Source organism: Cupressus sempervirens, chromosome 9, assembly GCF_028749045.1.
Source record: "Cupressus sempervirens isolate cs-2001-9-10 chromosome 9, ASM2874904v1, whole genome shotgun sequence".
NCBI lineage: Eukaryota > Viridiplantae > Streptophyta > Pinopsida > Cupressales > Cupressaceae > Cupressus > Cupressus sempervirens.
This window is the reverse complement of record NC_143126.1, coordinates 222,961,868-222,981,493: the sequence shown is the minus strand read 5'-3', so window position 1 is coordinate 222,981,493 and position 19,626 is coordinate 222,961,868. Positions and strand designations below refer to the sequence as shown.

The 19,626-nt window shown below is 34.9% G+C and overlaps 2 pseudogenes; one reads left to right on the top strand and one right to left on the bottom strand.

Annotated features, from left to right (window-relative positions):
- LOC149538311 (uncharacterized) overlaps positions 1 to 19,626 on the top strand; it is a 38,176-nt pseudogene that overhangs the window by 7,770 nt on the left and 10,780 nt on the right.
- Positions 364 to 16,989, bottom strand: LOC149538312 (5-amino-6-(5-phospho-D-ribitylamino)uracil phosphatase, chloroplastic pseudogene; annotated as a pseudogene).

Genomic DNA, 19,626 nt, shown 5'->3' with positions numbered 1-19,626 from the left:
GAGTTTGCGGCCTCAACAAAAAGGGGTTGTGTTATATCTCTAGACGATAAGCACCAGGTAGGACTTCTTAAACACAAAATCACTGCTATCACCACTCAACTCACCAACCTCGAACTCTCCAACTTTTTATAGTCAGGGAGGAACGAGACATAGATATCATGGAGACACAACTAACTTTCCATATTACTAATCCGAACATTAACCAGTGCCTGGTGATTTCAATAACAAGAATGGTCCATTCACAGTTACATCAACATGTGGTGGAGAAAAAATCAACCAAAAGCAATCTCACATACTTTGTAACTTTTACAAAGTTTAAAAACAAAATAAAATAAAATCTACTACCTACTGTTCCCATAGTAGTCACATCGCTATCTTACATGACAGCCTGTGCGGCTTAACATCAGTGTCGCTGCCAGTATAAGAGACGTGGGGGCAAACAGAATAATTTATGCAATTTAATTTATATGAGATTTAAATCGCCGACATGATGACAGTGGTGAAGGGGGTGGGTGTCAAACTGCCCAACTATGATGTACAATATATGTATCAATTAATAGATATGGCATCGGCTTGATTGTATCCACTATGGACTGGTTAATGTAGCCGCATGGTCAAAACCAGCAGGCATGCGTGGTCAACTAAAATTAAATTAATAACATCACTAAACACATTGCTCATATAGTATAAACTTTATAATACAATTGGGTCTTAAAACAACCACTTTATAAACTTCATCAACTGAAGGAGTAAAGTAGGAGTAAAGCATAGCCCACAAAGGACAAGGGGAAGAGTAATAAGGTCATGGACAAGATTCTGGCTCTACCACGGTGGAAGACCCGTAATGCAAGAAAGAGGACATGATCAAATATGGCTTGAAGTAGAGGATAGTGTGAAAAATCAAACTATTGTAGTCACTGATTATTAATCTCCTATCATAAATGATTATTAAACTACTGAAAACAAATTCCCAGCTAATATTGAAAAATAACACAACTGCAATTTCACTTATAATACGGAAAGAAATGAACAACACAATGAATATTTTCGGACAAATTGTCCCTGGAAAAACCTCTAAGGGAAAACCAGTTCTACAGATGAGGAATTATATTAAACTTCAACAAATCAAGAGATACAAAATTCCTTGCCTCACTGGTAGAACTCCGACAACCTCCTAATTTTTCCCGCTGATATTCCCCACTGCTATCTCCACGCTAACACTGCGCCCTTGCTAACATTGCAAGACTATTTGCTAACACTATAAATGTTTCTACAAAACTTCTTAATCCAAATGACCCAATGACCCCTTTTTATACTACTCTTGTTGGTAAACCAACGACCGAGATTAAATCAAACCAACGGCTGAGATTAAGACAACTCGACAACCAATAATAGAATTGGTTGCAAGGTGTCCAAAATGGAATCTCTAAAATTAGTAAATAATAACCATTTACTAATTCTTGGCAAGTGGAAAAATAGCTATCCAGACCACCCATAAATACAATTGCTATTCATAGATAAGGACGAACAACTGTCCAAGCTACCCATAAATACTACTGCTATTTTCGGGTAAGAAATAACAGTTGTCCAACTAACAATAATTAACACTCCCTCTTAGCGAGGAAGTTGTTCTGCATGACACCCATCTTATCTCTGAAGAAGATAAATTTGGCCTTTCCCAAAGCCTTCGTCAAAATGTCTGCTACCTGCTCATCTGTAGGTATGTATTGTAGTTGAACAACTCCCCTTTGTACATAATCTCTGATGAAGTGATATCTGATATCTATATGTTTAGACCTATCATGAAACACTGGATTCTCAGACAACTTGATCCAACTCTGATTGTCACAATGTATCATAGTAGTCTGAACCTTCTGACCAAACAAGGCTACTAACAACTTTCGAAGCCATATAGCTTCACATGTCGCCATGCTAGCTGCTATGTATTCTGCTTCTGCTGAACTTAGAGCCACAGACTTCTGCTTCCTGCTGAACCAAGTTACAACTCCTGATCCCAAGCTGAAACAACACCCTAAAGTGCTCCTTTTGTCTCTTGTACTTCCTACCCAATCTGTATCAGTATAGCCTATCAACCTGATACCTTCACCTCGAACATATTTGATCCCATACTCGACTGTACCACGCAAGTAACGTAGCACATGCTTAGCCACTATCCAATGCATTCTCTTTGGTTCAACCATGAACTGACTAAGAGAGTTAACTGCAAATACTATATCTAGTCTAGTGTTGACCAAATACATAAGCGAACCAATCAACTGTCTATATAAAGTGGAATCTACATCTTTTTCCTTAGATGTATCTACCTTTCTCCAATTCATGATCATGGGTGTAGACATGGCTTTGCAATCCTCCATCCCAAATTTCTTCAAGATTTCAATTCAATATTTCCCTTGACCAAGGAAAATCTCCCCATCTGTCTGTCACACTTCCATGCCTAGAAAGTAGTGCATAAGTCCTAAATCCTTCATCTCGAACTCTTCTGCAAGATTCCTTTTGCAATCCACTATGAGCCCTAGTGAACCTGTAAGAAATAGATCGTCCACATAAAGAACAAGAATGAGAATCTCACCCCCAACCATCACGTAGTAGAAGTTAGCATCTGCTTCACTCTTCACAAAGCCCATTTTCTGCAAGTATGTATCAATGTGCTCATACCATGCTCTAGGATCCTGCTTGAGTCCGTACAATGCTTTCTTCAATTTGCACACGTGGGTCTCTTTGTTGTCTGCTACAAAGCCTTCTGGTTGTTCTATGTATACCTCCTCCTTCAACTCACCATTGAGGAATGTTGTCTTGACATCCATTTGATGGATTTGCCATCCCATCTGTGCTGCAAGTGAGATTACAGCTTGTATAGAAGTATACCTAGCAACTGGAGCAAATGTCTCCTCATAGTCTATTCCCTCCTTCTGAGAGAACTCCTTTGCCACGAACCTAGCCTTGTATTTCTCGATGCTACCATCTACACCGTGCTTTATCTTATAGATCTAGCGTGATCCAACTACAACCCTATCTGTTGGTCTAGGTACTACCTCCCACACATCATTTTGCATTATTGAAGAATATTCCTCAACCATAGCATCTCGCCATACCTTATGTTCTGCAGCTTCTTGATAGCTAGAAGGCTCACTATCTACCAATTGACTAACTAATACCACATAGTCATTGAACTTGGTTGGTTGTCTTCGGTATCTAGTACTCTTCCTAGGAGCTCCCACAAACTCTTGAGTATCCCTTTGTGTATCTGGAACTAGATGGTTCCTACTACCAACTGTAGAGGATGAAATGTCAACCTCTAAGTCTTCTAGATGCATTTCCTGTTGCACCCAGCTCCATACTCTGTGAATCTTCACTAACTGAGTGTACACTATTACTGGTAATTTTACTTGAGCTTTGCTACCCTTGACTTGGTCTTGGAGCTTCTGTTGGCTACTCACTCTGATCATCTGCTAGCAAATCTCTAGATCTCTTGAATGCCTTGTCCTCCATGAACTTGACATCCCGTCTAACAATAATTGTTTTAGTCCCTGGAATGAAAATCCTGTATGCCTTTCAGGTCTCACTGTACCCAACAAAGTACCCCCTCTCTGTAGTCTAATCTAACTTTGTACGTGTATCTCCAGGAATATGGCAATATGCCAAACTCCCAAATATGCTGAAGTGACTAACATCTGGCTTCTTCCCTGTGAAAGCCTCCTCTGGTGTCATCTTCCCTAGCACCTTGTGTGGAACTCTATTATGAATGTAGACTACTGTATTACATGCCTCTGCCCATAAGTAACGAGGCATGTCCTGGTCATGTAGCATAGCTCTTGCTGCCTCCGATATAGAATGGTTCTTCCTCTTAGCAACTCCATTCTGCTGTAGATTGTAAGGAACAGTCCATTCTCTCTTGATTCCTTCTCTGGTGCAGAACTCCTAGAAGACATTTCCTTTGTATTCACCTCCATTGTCTGACCGAAGAACCTTTATCTTCTTTCCTGTCGAGTTCTCCACAAGAGCCTTGAACTCTTGGAATCGACTGAAAACCTCATCCTTAGTCTTCAAGAAGTATATCCAGGTCTTTCTAGAGAAATCATCAATAAAAGTAACATAGCACTCATATCCTCTGAGATATTTCGTCGACATTGGTCCACAAACATCTGAATGTACTAGATCAAGCACACCCTTAGATCTAGTGTCACTCCTTGGAAAAGATTCTTTCGCAAACTTCCCCAACACACATCCCTTACATACATCATCATGCTTTGTGCTCACCTCTGGAACACCTGTCATGGTCTCACGAAGCAATCTAAGTGCCCCATGATGAATATGGCCCATCCTCCTATGCCATAGCTCTCCAAGATCTCTAGGATTACTGTTTCTCATAAGTGCCTTAGGAGTATCAAACCGCAATCTATAAAGGCGACCACTCCTAACTCCAATAGTTATGGGTGATTTCCAATCATTGTGCTTAATCAACACATGTGTCCCTCTAAAGAGTACATTATACCCCCTATCCTGAAGAACAGATACAAAAATCTATTCATACCTAAGCCTGGCACATATAACACATCATGAAGTGGAATTATCTTTCCATTCTCCCTCTAAAACTGAACAGTCCCTTTCCCAACAGGGTTGAGTTTGGACAAGTTTTCCATAGAAATCTGGATGTTGGTGTCCGCCTCCTTGTAACTGGAGAAGTACTCTCTAACTCTTGTCATATGAAATGACGCCCCACTATCTATATACCAAACAAACTATGAGGTTGAGCTAACCATACAAGCTATGAGTGCAAACTCATCTTCCATTCTACTGGAGAGTTCTTCTACACTTGCTGAAGTTGCCACCTGCTTCTTACCCTTCTTCCTCTCTGGGCAATCACTGACATAGTGGCCAAACTCATGACATCCAAAGCACTTGACCTTAGAAAGGTCCTTCTTCTTTTCACTTTGTGAATTTGATCCTTTGCTAGATCCCTTCTTTTCTTTCCCTTTACCTGCTAGGGCAACATTCTCTTGTTCCACCTCATTTTTCTGACTCTTGTTGGCCCTATTGACAAGACTTATTCTAAACTCCTCCTGAGTGAAATCAGTCCATATTCGATCCCAACTCAGTAAAGTATCTCGTCCACTAACAACTTGAACAAAGACACTCCATTGTTTAGTAAACCCATTTAGGGCTATTCTCACTAGCTCATCATCACTAGGGCTATCCCCAACAGCTGCTAACTCATCCTTGACAAGTCTGAGCCTGGTGAGGTAACTTGTGACGTCTTCTCCCTGATTCATCTGGGTATTCTTTAGCTTCTCTCTAAGAATCAAATTCCTGTTGGTGGTAGCATTCTGGTACAGATTTAGAATGGCATCCCACATCTTCTTCGTTGTATCTAGCTCTGAGATATGTGGAACAATATGATCCTTGACACCATCAAGGATAATCCTCCTCGCTTTCGCATCATCCTTCCTATATGCTGCAAGCTGTGTTGCATCCATTGGTACAGGTACACCACTGGTAGCATAATCCTTGATACCATTCTCTTCCAACAATAAAGAAATTCCGGCCTTCGAGACACCAAAATTTGAGGCACCATCCAATCTATCCTAATCTCTCAAACCACCTGAAGCCATCTCAAGGGTTTAAAGCAATAATAAATCTAAAGAGATCAAAATTTCTTTCCTAGGGCAAAACTCTTCTACCCTTAACAATGCTCTGATACCATGTGAAAAATCAAACTATTGCAGTCACTGATTATTAATCTCCTATCATAAATGATTATTAAACTGCTGAAAACAAATTCCCAGCTAATATTGAAAAATAACACAACTGCAATTTCACTTATAATACGAAAAGAAATGAACAACACAATGAACACAATATTTTTGGACAAATTATCCCTGGAAAAACCTCTAAGGGAAAACCAGTTCTACATATGAGGAATTATATTAAACTTCAGCAAATCAAGAGATACAAAATTCCTTGCCTCTCAATGGTAGAACTCCGACAACCTCCTAATTTCTCCCGTTGATATTCCCCACTGCTATCTCCACGCTAACACTGCGCCTTTGCTAACACTGCAAGACTGTTTGCTAACACTGCAAACGTTTCTACAAAACTTCTTAATCCAAATGACCCAATGACCCCTTTTTATAGTACTCCTGTTGGTAAACCAACGACTGAGATTAAATCAAACCAACGGCTGAGATTAAGACAACTCGACAGCCAATAATAGAATTGGTTGCAAGGTGTCCAAAAGGGAATCTCTAAAATTAGTAAATAATAACCATTTACTAATTCTTGGCAAGTGGACAAATAGTTGTCCAAACCACCCATAAATACAATTGTTATTCATAGATAAGGACGAACAGCTGTCCAAGCTACCCATAAATACTACTGCTATTTCTGGGTCAGAAATAACAGGTGTCCAACTAACAATAATTAATAGATAGACCCACTGTTTGGGAGTTGTAGCATTTAATAAGAAGGAGAGTTAAATTCATTTTCAACTAGTATTATATGTCGAAAGAAAAGAATAGGATTCAAATAAAATAAGCCAAGATATCAATAGTGAACAAATCCACCAAGATGATAGGCATCAAAGGGAGAACAAAATTAGTAGAGGACAAACAAGGATCAATGCATTATATTACAGAGGGAGATCCCACATCATCAAAAGCATTATGTGAACAACATATTTTTTCAGCATCCAAGAAGGTAAACTGTGGATTCTTGTAATACGTTTTTTTTTTCTTTCTATTTTGAAGTTCACTGAATCCAATGGCATGGTTACTTTCTCACACTCTCCGTTGTTTGACCTTAATAAAGAAACTGGGCAGACTATTTTTGACTCCAAATCAGAGCTTCTACCACATTTCGATGGAAACATAAGGTATGAAATGGATGCTTTCTCAGGTATTGTAAATCATAAACAAAGAAATGCCAACCGGTATTGTGAACTTACAGTGATAGTGATACTAAGTATAAAATAATGAGCATTGTATCAGAGAAACAATAGACATTGCAAAATAACATGAGATGGAGGTGGAGAAAAGCATACCCGTGCTTGGTTAATACACTAGCTAATCCTCCAAATGCAATTTGACCAGCAGTTGCCAGCAAAGAATTATCACCCATTCGACAAGGACTACAACAGACTTTGACTCATTTCCTCATGACAGTGTACGTGTGTATTATTCCCCGAGTGGCCTTCAAGAGAAATTTGGAATCAATCCCATGAATGGGCTTGTCCACTGATTGAGTGTGTCCCTTCAGTATCAAGATATTCGAGGTCTACCCTCCATAGATCCCTTTCTAAAGTGACATAATATGCCATCTCTGCAAACCAAGTCTTTTATTCTTCCTCAAACATTCACAGCTCCTCCAAGAACCGAACCGACCCCCCAGCTACTAGGAGTGCTTGTAGAAGCATATGAGGATGTTTGTATACACTAGAAGAGCCTCTATATAAAGGCCTCTAAGATACATCTAGAATGTTTCTAGAAAGAACTAAGAGATAAGCATTGACAACTCAGCACAAGCCTTATCTCACCTTCTAGGTAACAAAAAAAGAATAACGAGGTTGTAGACACCATGTGCTTAATCAGTGCACTAACTCTCGTGTCATAGACAACTCATGCATAAAAGGGGTACACATACTCCTAGGTGAATAATTATTAAAATAATTCACATTACTTTATTTAATATTTACTTGACCCTTTTCTTTCTTAAATTTTATTAATTTTTAAATCTTATGCACTTATCATGCAATCATGACATTTTTAATAAATTTATTTATTTTTCCCACTTTAAAATTTATTTTTGGAAACTCAATTTAATAAAATATTCATTAACTTAAATAATAATATTATTTAACATTTATGAACACTAAACATATTATTATTAAGTTAAATAAACATTATCACATTCCAACTTTGAACTTACAATTTTCATCTCCAAATTTAATTCTTTTATTTAATTAATTTTCCAATTAATTAAATAAAATAAAATAATAAAATATCGTATTAATTTTCCATTTGATTAAGTCATTAATTAAATCTTTTAATTAGACCTAATTAATACAAAATACACCAAGGACTCACAAAGTGAAATACAAAAATATATCATTGCAAACTACAAACTAGGGTAGGCACTATAGGTTGTTATTTTTTATTTGTGACCGCTCATATTTGAGGATTTAATATCATTTCATGAAAGCACTAGAACCTATATGTATTCCTCTTTTATGCATTATTTGATACTTGCCTCTTGCTCTCATTTTGTATTGGTGTGTTTCTAATTTATTTCTTAGATAATACTAGTTTATTCATGGTATTAGAACCTATTGGCTAAGTGACCAAGTATAAGGGCATGAGTGTTGTCATTGATAGAAACATATTCATATGGTAAGATTGCTTGAAGGAACAACCACTTTTGGTTTTGGTTAAGTATGAAAAAATGTCTAAGTGTTTAGCATAAAAAATGCTAGCAGTCAACTTGTTTTGTTCAATGACCTTAGCCAAGTAAGTTTAATTGGCCAAACTTTTGGAGATAGTCAGTATCATGTCTAAATAAAATGTCAATATGTTTTCCTAACTTTTTATATTAAAAGAAGCCAATATGTTTTCATGAGTTAATAAGGTAGTTGGTTCATATTTTGGTTAAAAAATATGAAGATAGTTCCATATTGTAATTTATACATGACAAGTGACAGAGCTCGAGAATTTTCACCTAAGGAATTGAATTCTCTTGTCATTTCAATTACTTGGAAATGTAGAGATGACATCCTAGATATTAAGGTGTTCCCTCTATAATCAATTTTTGAAAAATAGTTTTGGATGTGCTACATCTTTCATCATTTTCATTGATTGGAAAAAGTATTTGAAGGGGTGTATAAGTGGATCAATTTTCACATGTAAAGTGTGGTAATGTAATGTGACATTATGGGATCTTTATGGATGATGCTATGATGATCAAATGTGTGTATTTTTTGTATAGTGAGAAACAAATATGAGATAGACAAAGGACTAATCAAATATTCAGATATTAGTATAATCACTTTTTAATTTTATATATTACTCATTGTATTGATTTAATATCATTATAGAGAAGTGAACTTCTATTTTATTACAACTCATAACAAGGTTGACACCTCAAACACGGTCTAGTGCTATTGCAATAACTTGTCTACTAAGTATATATAATAACTTTGAACAGGATGATATATATGATATATTCTTGTACTTTAAATTTTATTTTTATTTTAATTACTTATTCTCCTAAGCTTACTTTTTGTATTTTCTTGTTAATTTGATTTGAGTATGTATTTATTTTAGTTTAACAATAGTCCATGGTCTTCTTTTAACAATAAGGATTGATGAAATTTGTGTATAGGTTTAGACATTCTATTATAGCTTGGAGGTGCTTCTATAACATGGGTTTCATAAAATAATCTGGTATTCATGGTGTTATCACATGACTGACATTGGTAGACATAAGATTTCATGCAATTTAGCTTTATGTCCAACCTCCCAGGATTTGAGAGGACATCTAATCATTCAAAAAATTAAGTTACCTCAATTATCTTTAGTGAATATAATATCATTTTGTATTTAAATCTACCAATTCACAACCTAATTATGTGTAAATTGTGTTTTTTTATGATTGAATATGCTTCTACTTCTACACAATATGGAAATAGATGTACAACTATGAAAACTACATGTAAAATGTTATATATATATATATATATATATATATATATATATATATATATATATATATATATATATATATATATATATATAATTGTGGATGCTTCTTCTTAGCACAATATGAAGATAGACCTGTAGTTGTGAATGTGGGTGCTCTTATGGTTTATAATTCCACAATTTGGAGAGTGACCAAAAATGCCATTGAATTGGTAATGGAAGATGTTACAAGGTGACAAAACTTTGCTCAAGGAATCTAACTTGAGTTGCTCGAGGAATCTAACTTGAGATCACCATGATGGATTGTAGTTGAAGGGGCTTTTACTAGAAATTTAGTGGTTTCTTTAGATCAGCATGATGGAATGCAATTGTATGGATTTCACTCAAACTTTAGTGGTATGTTCAAATCTGTAACTAAGTTTAGTATATAATTTTTATATTTGGAAAGTTATTTTTTTGTTTAAAGAAATGTGGGCATCTAAGATGATTTCCTAGAAGAAAAAAGTTGTAACCTAAATTTTTTGTTGATATCAAATATCATAATTATTGGTGCAAGATGATTGAAATAGAAGACACAATAACAAGTATCTACTTTTTGTCAACACTTGCAAGTTATATACTTGTTATAAACTTTGAGTGCAAGTATTCATGCTTTATATTTATGCAATGGAAAGATGCATTGACTGTTCCATACTTATTAAACATTTCTAGAATTTTTGAAGGGAGGAGTGTCAGATTTATGTTCAATCCTAAATTGTCATGGAAAACTTGTCGTCCATTTGTAGCTCTATTACAAAACCATAAGGAGCTCTACCTTTTAGTGTGCAAAGCCTCTTACCAAATATAAGAGGTTAGACCATTGGGTTTCTACAATTTCCACCATGAATACAATTTTAAAATAAATTATCAACATATTTGGAGTTATATTAGCATAATTTCTACTATAAAATAATTAATTTTTTCATTTTTAGTATTAATTATTATACATTATTTAATACGGTATTGTATTGTCTTCTCTTGACTAGTGTGTTTGCACAAATGGAATATATTTTATTAAAAATTTAATTTCTAAATTACTATATTAAACTATTAATTGGGTATATTATTTATTTTGTATAAACTATTATATATTTAAAATTATTTAAAATATAATATCTTGTTAAATATAAATTTAATAAAATTCAATTTCAAAAAATACATTTACCAATTAAATTTGACTAAGTATAATATTAAAAATAAAACTTTAAAATTTTGCATGAAAATATGCCACAAAAATTATCATTTTTGCCACCATTATGTGTATTAACAATATTTATTGTAAGGTTTGTGCACTCTCCATGATGACTCATTCCAACATTCATGTACACCACTTGAAGGGTCAAATATAGTACATTTACAATTTTGATAGCACAAATATTTCATACTTCATGCAACAATTTGTGCCTAGTGAATGGCACTCTTGTTGATGCTTCCATTCTTTTGGAGGACAAAGAGCTTGTGAAGTTTGTTGTGGATGACATAAGGTGTAAAGATATTGGTAAACCTATGAAGAACATAAATTTTAGAAAAGATAGTATGAATCTTAACCAAGGAAAAGTCTAATATGATATATTCAATGTGTACAAGAGAAGAAAATATAATAAAGATCAAAACTATCTGTCTAATATTTTACTATACAAGAAAACTTTGTACATCAGCATTATAATAACATCATTTAATATATAACAATATCATTGTAGCTTCAAGGATAAGATATATTAAATGAGGACCAAATGAATTGGAGATTCCTATGATATCCTTGACCCACCATGCATTACATGCACATCGAAAACTTTTGTACAGACAAATAGGATGAAAAGCATTGCAGGTTGTTCACATCTCCTCGTCTTCCATCGCCTTTTCAGTAGTAAAAAGCTGAAAAGCTGACTTATCATCATTTTTCAGCACCACATAATGTCCAAGGAGAAATTACTTCCTCAAAAGGCTGTGCTCATAGCTTCCTTTCTTTGTATTCGTTGAAAAATTTGGCTAGGCCTAGTGCACAACACTTGTGTTCTGGTTTCTACAATTTGATATCAGTAGCAACATCATAAAAATATGGTACCGAAAAAATGAAACCTATTAAATTAAGTAGCAATCACACCTTAGTGTGCAATGGGTATGTTGTAGAGTTATGAAAAGTCAACTATATGTTTCTTTGTTTGTCTCTCCATCTCATTCTATATCTCCTTATCTATGTATCAATCTATCAAAAGCTACTACCTATCTTCTATTTACTTGTTTCACAAGAGGAGCTCTATAATTATAATTAAAAGATAATAGAATTGATTTGACTTCTAAATATTCATCTATAGCTTCCTCTTAATTTCTCTTCCTAGTTTCCATCTTTCTCATGGCATCAATCTTCTCCCACTAGAAATACCTATCTCTTCCTCTATCTATCACTATCTATCCTTCATTTATCTCTATATTTGTACCCCTTTCCTTCCCTCCATCTCTTTTTTTTCCTCCCTTATTCACACACTCTTTGTTTCTCCCCATCTCTATTTATAACTGTCTTCAACTTTATCCCACCCTCTCTTGCAAACATAATATGATCCTTTTGATAGTGGAGTCTAATTATCTTCCCCATTCATTTCTATATGTGTCTTCTTCTTACCACTCCATCTCTAAAACACATCTCCCACTCTCTTATCTATATCTTCCTCTCAGCACTCCATTTCTAGACACATCTCCAACTCTCTCTCCATCCCTCTTCATCACTCCCTTCAACCTATACCTTTAAATCCTTACATCTCCATATTTTTTCTCCCATCTCCCCCTCTCCCTCTATCTTGATCTTGTTATCTATCCATCCCTCTCTATTCCCTATATATCTTCCCTTCTCTACCTCTCTCTATATAACACTTCCTACCTTTATCTTCACCTTTATATTTCTCCATCTATCATTCTCTCTTTTACATATATGTATATCATCCATCCCTACCCCCTCTCTCTATCTCCCTCTCTCCATTTGTCTATCTCTTCCTCCGTCATTGTTTCCTTATGTATTCTATACATATATTTATCTCTACTATTTCTATCTACCCACTCTCTTTATCAATTCCTTTTCTTCTCAACATATCCATCTCTTCCATCTTCATCTCCATATTTATCTTCCTTTCTATCGTTATTTCCTTACTTCTTACTCTCTCACTCTTCCCCCTTATATTGATGTATCCTCACGTAGATATCTCTCTCTCTCCCCATTTGTAATATAACATGACCTTGTCCATTAATAATGTAAATAATAAATCATAAAATTATATAAATAATTTTTTTAATGTAAAATTGAACTATTCATTCTTTATATATAACAATTTTTTAAAAAATATATATACAAAATTTTCAAAATATAACAAAATAACAAAATAATTATAAATTGAACTATTGCATCACTATAAAAATTAAAGTGAACTATTATTTTTTTAAATGATAAAATAGATATAATATTTTTTATCAATATAGTAAATAAAATAAATATAATCTAATCTTCTTATTATTTAAAAATACAATTCATTTTTTTTGTAATTTTATATTTACATTTAACCATTTGCATTATATAATATAATAACTATTCTTCTATATTATAATATTATATTCTAAATTATATTAAATTACAAAAATACTAATTACAATTCTACTTAATTATTCTTTGAGAACCCAACAAATAAAATATTGATGATAGAAATATCAATATTTGCTTTCTAAAATTTGAGTGTACAATTATTTATGAAGTTTACATTTATTAAAATGCAGTGTGGTGTGTTTTCATTCTTTGACTAATTTTTAATTCTAGAATTAAATATTAAATGAATGGTACATATGAATGACTAATATTAAACCTATGCACAATATCTTTCTGCAACTTAGCATGGGGATGCTTTTTACGAAACCAAAAAATATCAACGGGTGGAGGTGCAATGGTTGTGCTTTGCTTTCACTTTTCCTATGCTACATCCTTCATCCTCGTACTCCGCTTTCCACTTACTTTTTCATGCGTAAGTTGGTTGTTGTTTATTGTTTAAAATATCAAACCATGGTCCCTATATGTAAAAAAGTAAAGACAGATCGACGCTTCAAATTGTTTCAATGGTAGTCATTTTCTCTACACCATTTTCTAACTTTGGATTCAAATTTTAGCTCTTCACATTCATATAGGGAACACCTTTGGCATAACTCGCAATCGCACCTTAGTGTGCAATAGCTACGCTGTATTTTGGTGTAAAATTTGTTCTTAACTAACAAAAATGAGACATTTTATTTGTTCTTCTTAGTCTCCCTCTCCACACATCTTTCTGCCCTCTTGCTCTCTCATTCTCTTCCCTCTACACCACTCCCTCTATATTTTTCCTCTCTCTCCCCCTCTCTATCTCTCTCCTTCTCTCCATCTTCATCTTTCTTTGTCTCTCACTCTCATTCTTTCCTCGTGTCTCCTTTACAAATATTTTCTATATAGTATTAATTAAATTAATATCAAGACATTAGATTCTACAATATATATTATTTAGAGTAGGCTTTGGATTTAACTATTCCAATTTTATTTAAGTCAAATAATGTTTCAAATCATACTAAATGAGCCTCCATCGAGAAATTGTGTCATATCTATCTTTACTTCTTTCTTCCAATCTATCTCTCTCCCTTGTTTGTATCTCCTTACCTTTCCCCACACTATCCCCCTAAATACAAATCTTTTCTATCTCCCTACCTCTCCCCACTCCCTCTGCCTACATATGTAGGCTTTCTTTCTCCCTCCTTTGTCTCTATCTCCTTATCTCTTCTCGCCCCCTTTCCCCTTTCCTACATATGTATCCTTTCTATCTCACTCCCTTATCTCCAACTCCTTACCCCCCCTCTCCCCCTATCTTTACATATGTACCCAATCTCTATGTATATCTCTCTGCAACTGTGAAGATTGTAAAATGGATATCAAGGATCTTCAACCAAATTTCAACACTAGTGAGCTATTTTGTTGAAATCTTTTCTATGAAAAAATATTCTGAAAAAACTATTATGTCCCAGGTTGTAGCTTGGGATAAATTTAAAACCATCTACAATTTCATCCCAAATAGTAGGGACTACTTGGATAAAGCTAGTAACCTGACTTAATCCACTTTTTTTTCTTACTAGGCAGGTGAGTGGGGAGCCCTATCTACTTATCTGTTGCTATCATATTTAAAAGCATCAATTAGGATGGATCAAGCTAGAATGTATCTACCTACATATCTAGCGATATAGATGGACTTTCACCCTACCCATCTGATTTGTCTTATCAAAATGGGATAGAACCAACTGATCGGTTCATACCACATGTACCAAACCAGAAGAGTGACATGGGAGATCAATGAAGACTAGTGGTGATAGTGCCCTTCCCAGTCCCCTCTCCCTACCTTAGGAAAGAGCATATAGATGCTATCTCCCTCTTGATTAAGGACCTTCTCCCTATCAAAGCACCATAGAATTGTAGGGGAATGCATGAATGCTAGCACCCTATTGATCCCCCCTAGTACTTAATAATAGATGATATAGCAACATCTACACCAAAATATAAAAAGGCAAGCTAGATAGATTTGGTGCCATGTTACATACTTTACTTGGTAGCAATATAGAATATAGTCAAATATTAGAGTAGATTGTTGTCGTCAAAATAATTTTTCTTTTGGCAACATAGTCCCTCAATCCATCATGACCATCTAGACTCCTTGCATATAAATAATGATAGAAAAACATGTATAACTATTAATTTTTACTACATGCATTTCAGCCACCATAATAGAGCCATATTGCTATATTCTTCCTTTATTAAAAATTATTTGCTCTTACTGAAGAATGTTCGTGAGGCTAGTATTTATCCCCACTTTGAAATTACATTGTTATTCAATTTAGATTTTGATACTTGCTATAATGTCGTAAAGTGGGAGCACGTGGTGCAACCTTCTACAACACTCTCAAAGGTTGCTTAGCATATACAAAGCTTGTTGCTTTGCATGTGAATCTCAGTTTGACCATGAAATTATAGCATCATGCCCATAGAAAATAATTAAGAAACTAAGTTGGAACTATAAACAGTTAGATCGACACCCTTTGATAACAGATATATTACAAAAAATAACAGAAGAAAGTCATAAAAAGACAATTTCTACTTACAATGGTAGGGTTGCCCACACACAAAGGAATTGTGCATACCTATCCCCACCCAATGACACCATTAGGGTCAAAGAACTAAAAATAAAAGACCCTTAAAAAAATAATGTGAGAGTTATCATGTTATAGAATTTTGAAATAAAACTATGAAAATCATACCAACTGTCCTCAGTAGCAACAAAACGACGCCTAATGCTCATTGGCCCTTCAGGTTCCCATTCTGGCTCCAGCTCCAGCTTTGGCTTTGGCTCTAGTGGCTCAAATTCAAGGGAATCAATATCAGCCAAATTCTTAAGGTTAACAATTGATAGTTCATCCAAGTCTATCACCACCAAATCAGTTGCTCCAAGTTCATACACAGGATATTTGCCTACAACAGCAACACACTTCATACAAATATCATGGGTTGCTTCCACACTTGTGTTTGAGTTCCCAAAAACAATACAATGCTCTATTATAAAATTTAAAAGTTGTGCTGCATACATGAACATCTTTGGGTCCAGTTTACCCCTACTCACATTTTCTGCTGCCACAACAACATTGAAGAACCCTTGTGTACCAACAACTTCAATTGCTGCTTCCAAATACTCTCTTGGCCTGGTGGAGTCAATTGCAATTGGTCTATTATAATCCTTCAATATAACTACAAATTCATACGAGCCAGGTTGAATCCATTGAACACCACCCTGCATTTCCTGATACAATTCCTCTCTCCTGGCAGCCAATTTTCTCACTTCCATGGGATCCCTTGACCAGCAGAGCACCTCAGATATAGCATGCTCACTTTTCATTCCTTCCACCCTTTTAAGATGTAAGCTTGTGGAAGTATTTCACCTTCCTCCTCTACAAGCACTAACCATGACCCATTTTCCAAGTCAGAATCATCTTCAACTATCATCCCCTCCCACTCCATGATCACCGAAAACAAACCACAACCCATATGCTCCAAATGCAGTAAGGGATTGGCCAACAATGGATCATCTGCTCTATTGGGTGGAGGTCTGGGTATTGTGCTGAGACCACTGCATCTTATAGAATACCCTCTTCCAGAATTTCCCTTTCTATCATTTGGTGAAAAGGTTTGTGTTGTATTATCCATTAACAGTGCCTAAGCACCAATTGTCCTAGATTGTCGAAAATACTTCAATTGACAACTTCTTTTCAAATTTTCTTCCACTATAGTTATCCCATGAATCCATAGCCATCTATCAATTATAGGAGAAATAAAAGAAGACATATTAATAGCACCATGTCTCCTTCTTTCACAAGTCAATTTTGGTAAACTCCAACTTTTTCTATGTGCTAGCAAATTTTCTAATTTTGGCCCACCAAATCTACTATAGGTGTTAGTATGAATCATCCCCTTTAGCCCATAATTTTCCCTTCCACAGAGGATAGACAAGTCCTAGGCAACCACCAATCCTTCCATTTCTATATATCACCAACCACTGATTTTATTCTGATTATACCCCAAGTCAGGCGACACTAAAAGCAACAGTTTTGACTATAAACCACCATTCACATAATCAATTCAACAATATAGTCCAAATTTGATATTCTGTTCATTATTGACCAAATCGAACTAATGTGTATTCAATAAAGTTGTCTAAAACCTACTAACAAAACCTATACTTGTGTGGTCGAAAAAATATTCCCAAAACCACACTTATGGCGAGACAAAACGGTATTCCAAATATGGCATCAAGAAATAATTTCATATCAATACAAGGATCATTTAGAATTTCCTCTGTACTTCAACCTAAACACTCCCAATTTAAGAGAAGTAGAGACATCAGCTCAACCAAATCCAAATTTGGTAACAATTGACGTTGAGACTCAAAAACCGTAATTGGCTTCTTATGTTTTCTAATATTTCGAACCAACTTTTACCCAACCCTGAATTTTTTCTTTTAATTGATCCAACAAAAACTACATGAGTTATAGGTTTTTGAAAATTGATAGTTCCTCTCCTAAATGTGTATTGAAAGATAATTGAAATAGAGGGGAGTTTTAATTATGTTCTCAGAAGCTAAACTTTTATCAGCCAACAGAAAAAGAACATTGGATTGAAATTTCTCAACACAAATCACACCTGAAATTGGTACCAGATGGTTTGGAATTGCCCAGAAATATTTGATCCCCTCAGCCAACAAGTCCAACTAAAAATGCCATTGGCAATGCATGATCTGATATGCAGTAATATTCATCTAGAATGCATAAACATACCCACAAAATACTATGCCAACTTTACTGAAGCCGAATGAAATAGAACCTTTTTGGTGATGTAGGCTTCCTGATGTCCATTTAATCTTCCCTGTCCTCACCTACTCTGAATACTTTATTTATTGCTATCTTCTCATCGATAGTTCTAGATCTCTTATTTTAAACTATGCTTCTAAATTATTAGGTTTAGGTTTAGGGTTTTTTTCAAATGGTTGAGTTGGCTGTAATACTTTTCAAAAAGTTTGTAGATGTTTTGTCTTCTCGAGATTTCTCTAGAATATTGTATACTTTCTTATAAAAGGCAGTATGTACTCATTTGAGATTATGTGGAATGAAATATAATATAGTTTATTGTGCAGAAACACATCGTATTGTTCTATGTCTTTGTTATTTTTGTCCTTTGCCCATCCATCAAATTGGTATCACAGCCATAGAAAATTTGGGCATTATTTTTATAGGCAGATGTGATTGTGGGTGAAGGAAAAATAAGAGCAAAAAGATCTAAGTAGGAGATCATAGTTGCGATGTGAGGAAGGAAGAGAAAGGGTTTGTAGTGGTTACAAGTCTGAAAGTTTTACTGTTAAATCATGGCAGGAACTAGTGGAAGTATTTCATAGCCACAAATTCCTACTTTCAATGGAAAAAATTATGATTATTGGAGCATCAAAATGAAAACACTTTTTCATTCTCAGGATGTTTGGGATTTAGTTGAAAGTGGGCTCTCTAAACCAGTAGACCAGTAGGCATATCAAGCTCTTTCACAAGCTAAAAAAGATTTATTAAAGGAAAATAGGAAAAAGGATGCTAAGGCATTGTTCTTTATTCAACAGGTAGTGGAGGAAGCAATATTTCCAAAGGTAGCTGCTGCCGCAAGCTCAAAGCAAGCATGGGACAACTTGCAGTCATCATACCAAGGCACAGGAAAGGTAAAAATTCAGATTCAATAGACTCATTCTTCACTCCAACAATGGGGATAGTAAATCAAATTAGATCATATGGAGAAACCCTTGGGGATCAACAAGTTGTAGAGAAAATACTTAGAAGTCTACCCAATAAGTTTGATTCAAGAGTTGCAGCCATTGAAGAATCTAAGGATCTCTCCTTGCTATCAATAGATGAGTTAATGGGTTCTCTCTTATCACATAAAAAAAGGTTGAATCATTTGAGAACTTCATCATTGGAGAATTCTTTCAAGACTCAACTTTCATTTGGAAGAACAAGAGGAAGATCAGATCACAATAGAGATTGAGGACATTTTACACCAAGAGGAGGAAGACAAAATCAACAGTTTGAGAGTAGAAGGCCAGCATCAAGCTCACACACCAATTCACATCAATAAGAGGAAGGGGGAGCAACCATCATCAAGGAGAAAGGTATGGGTAAAAGCACAAACCTGTGTCACCTTTTTATAAAGAAAAGTGATATCAGAATGTGACAGTTCAACATTAATGACAAAAAAAATGGTATTTGAGTTTAAAATATGAAGATGATGTAAACTGATGAAATGTGTAGA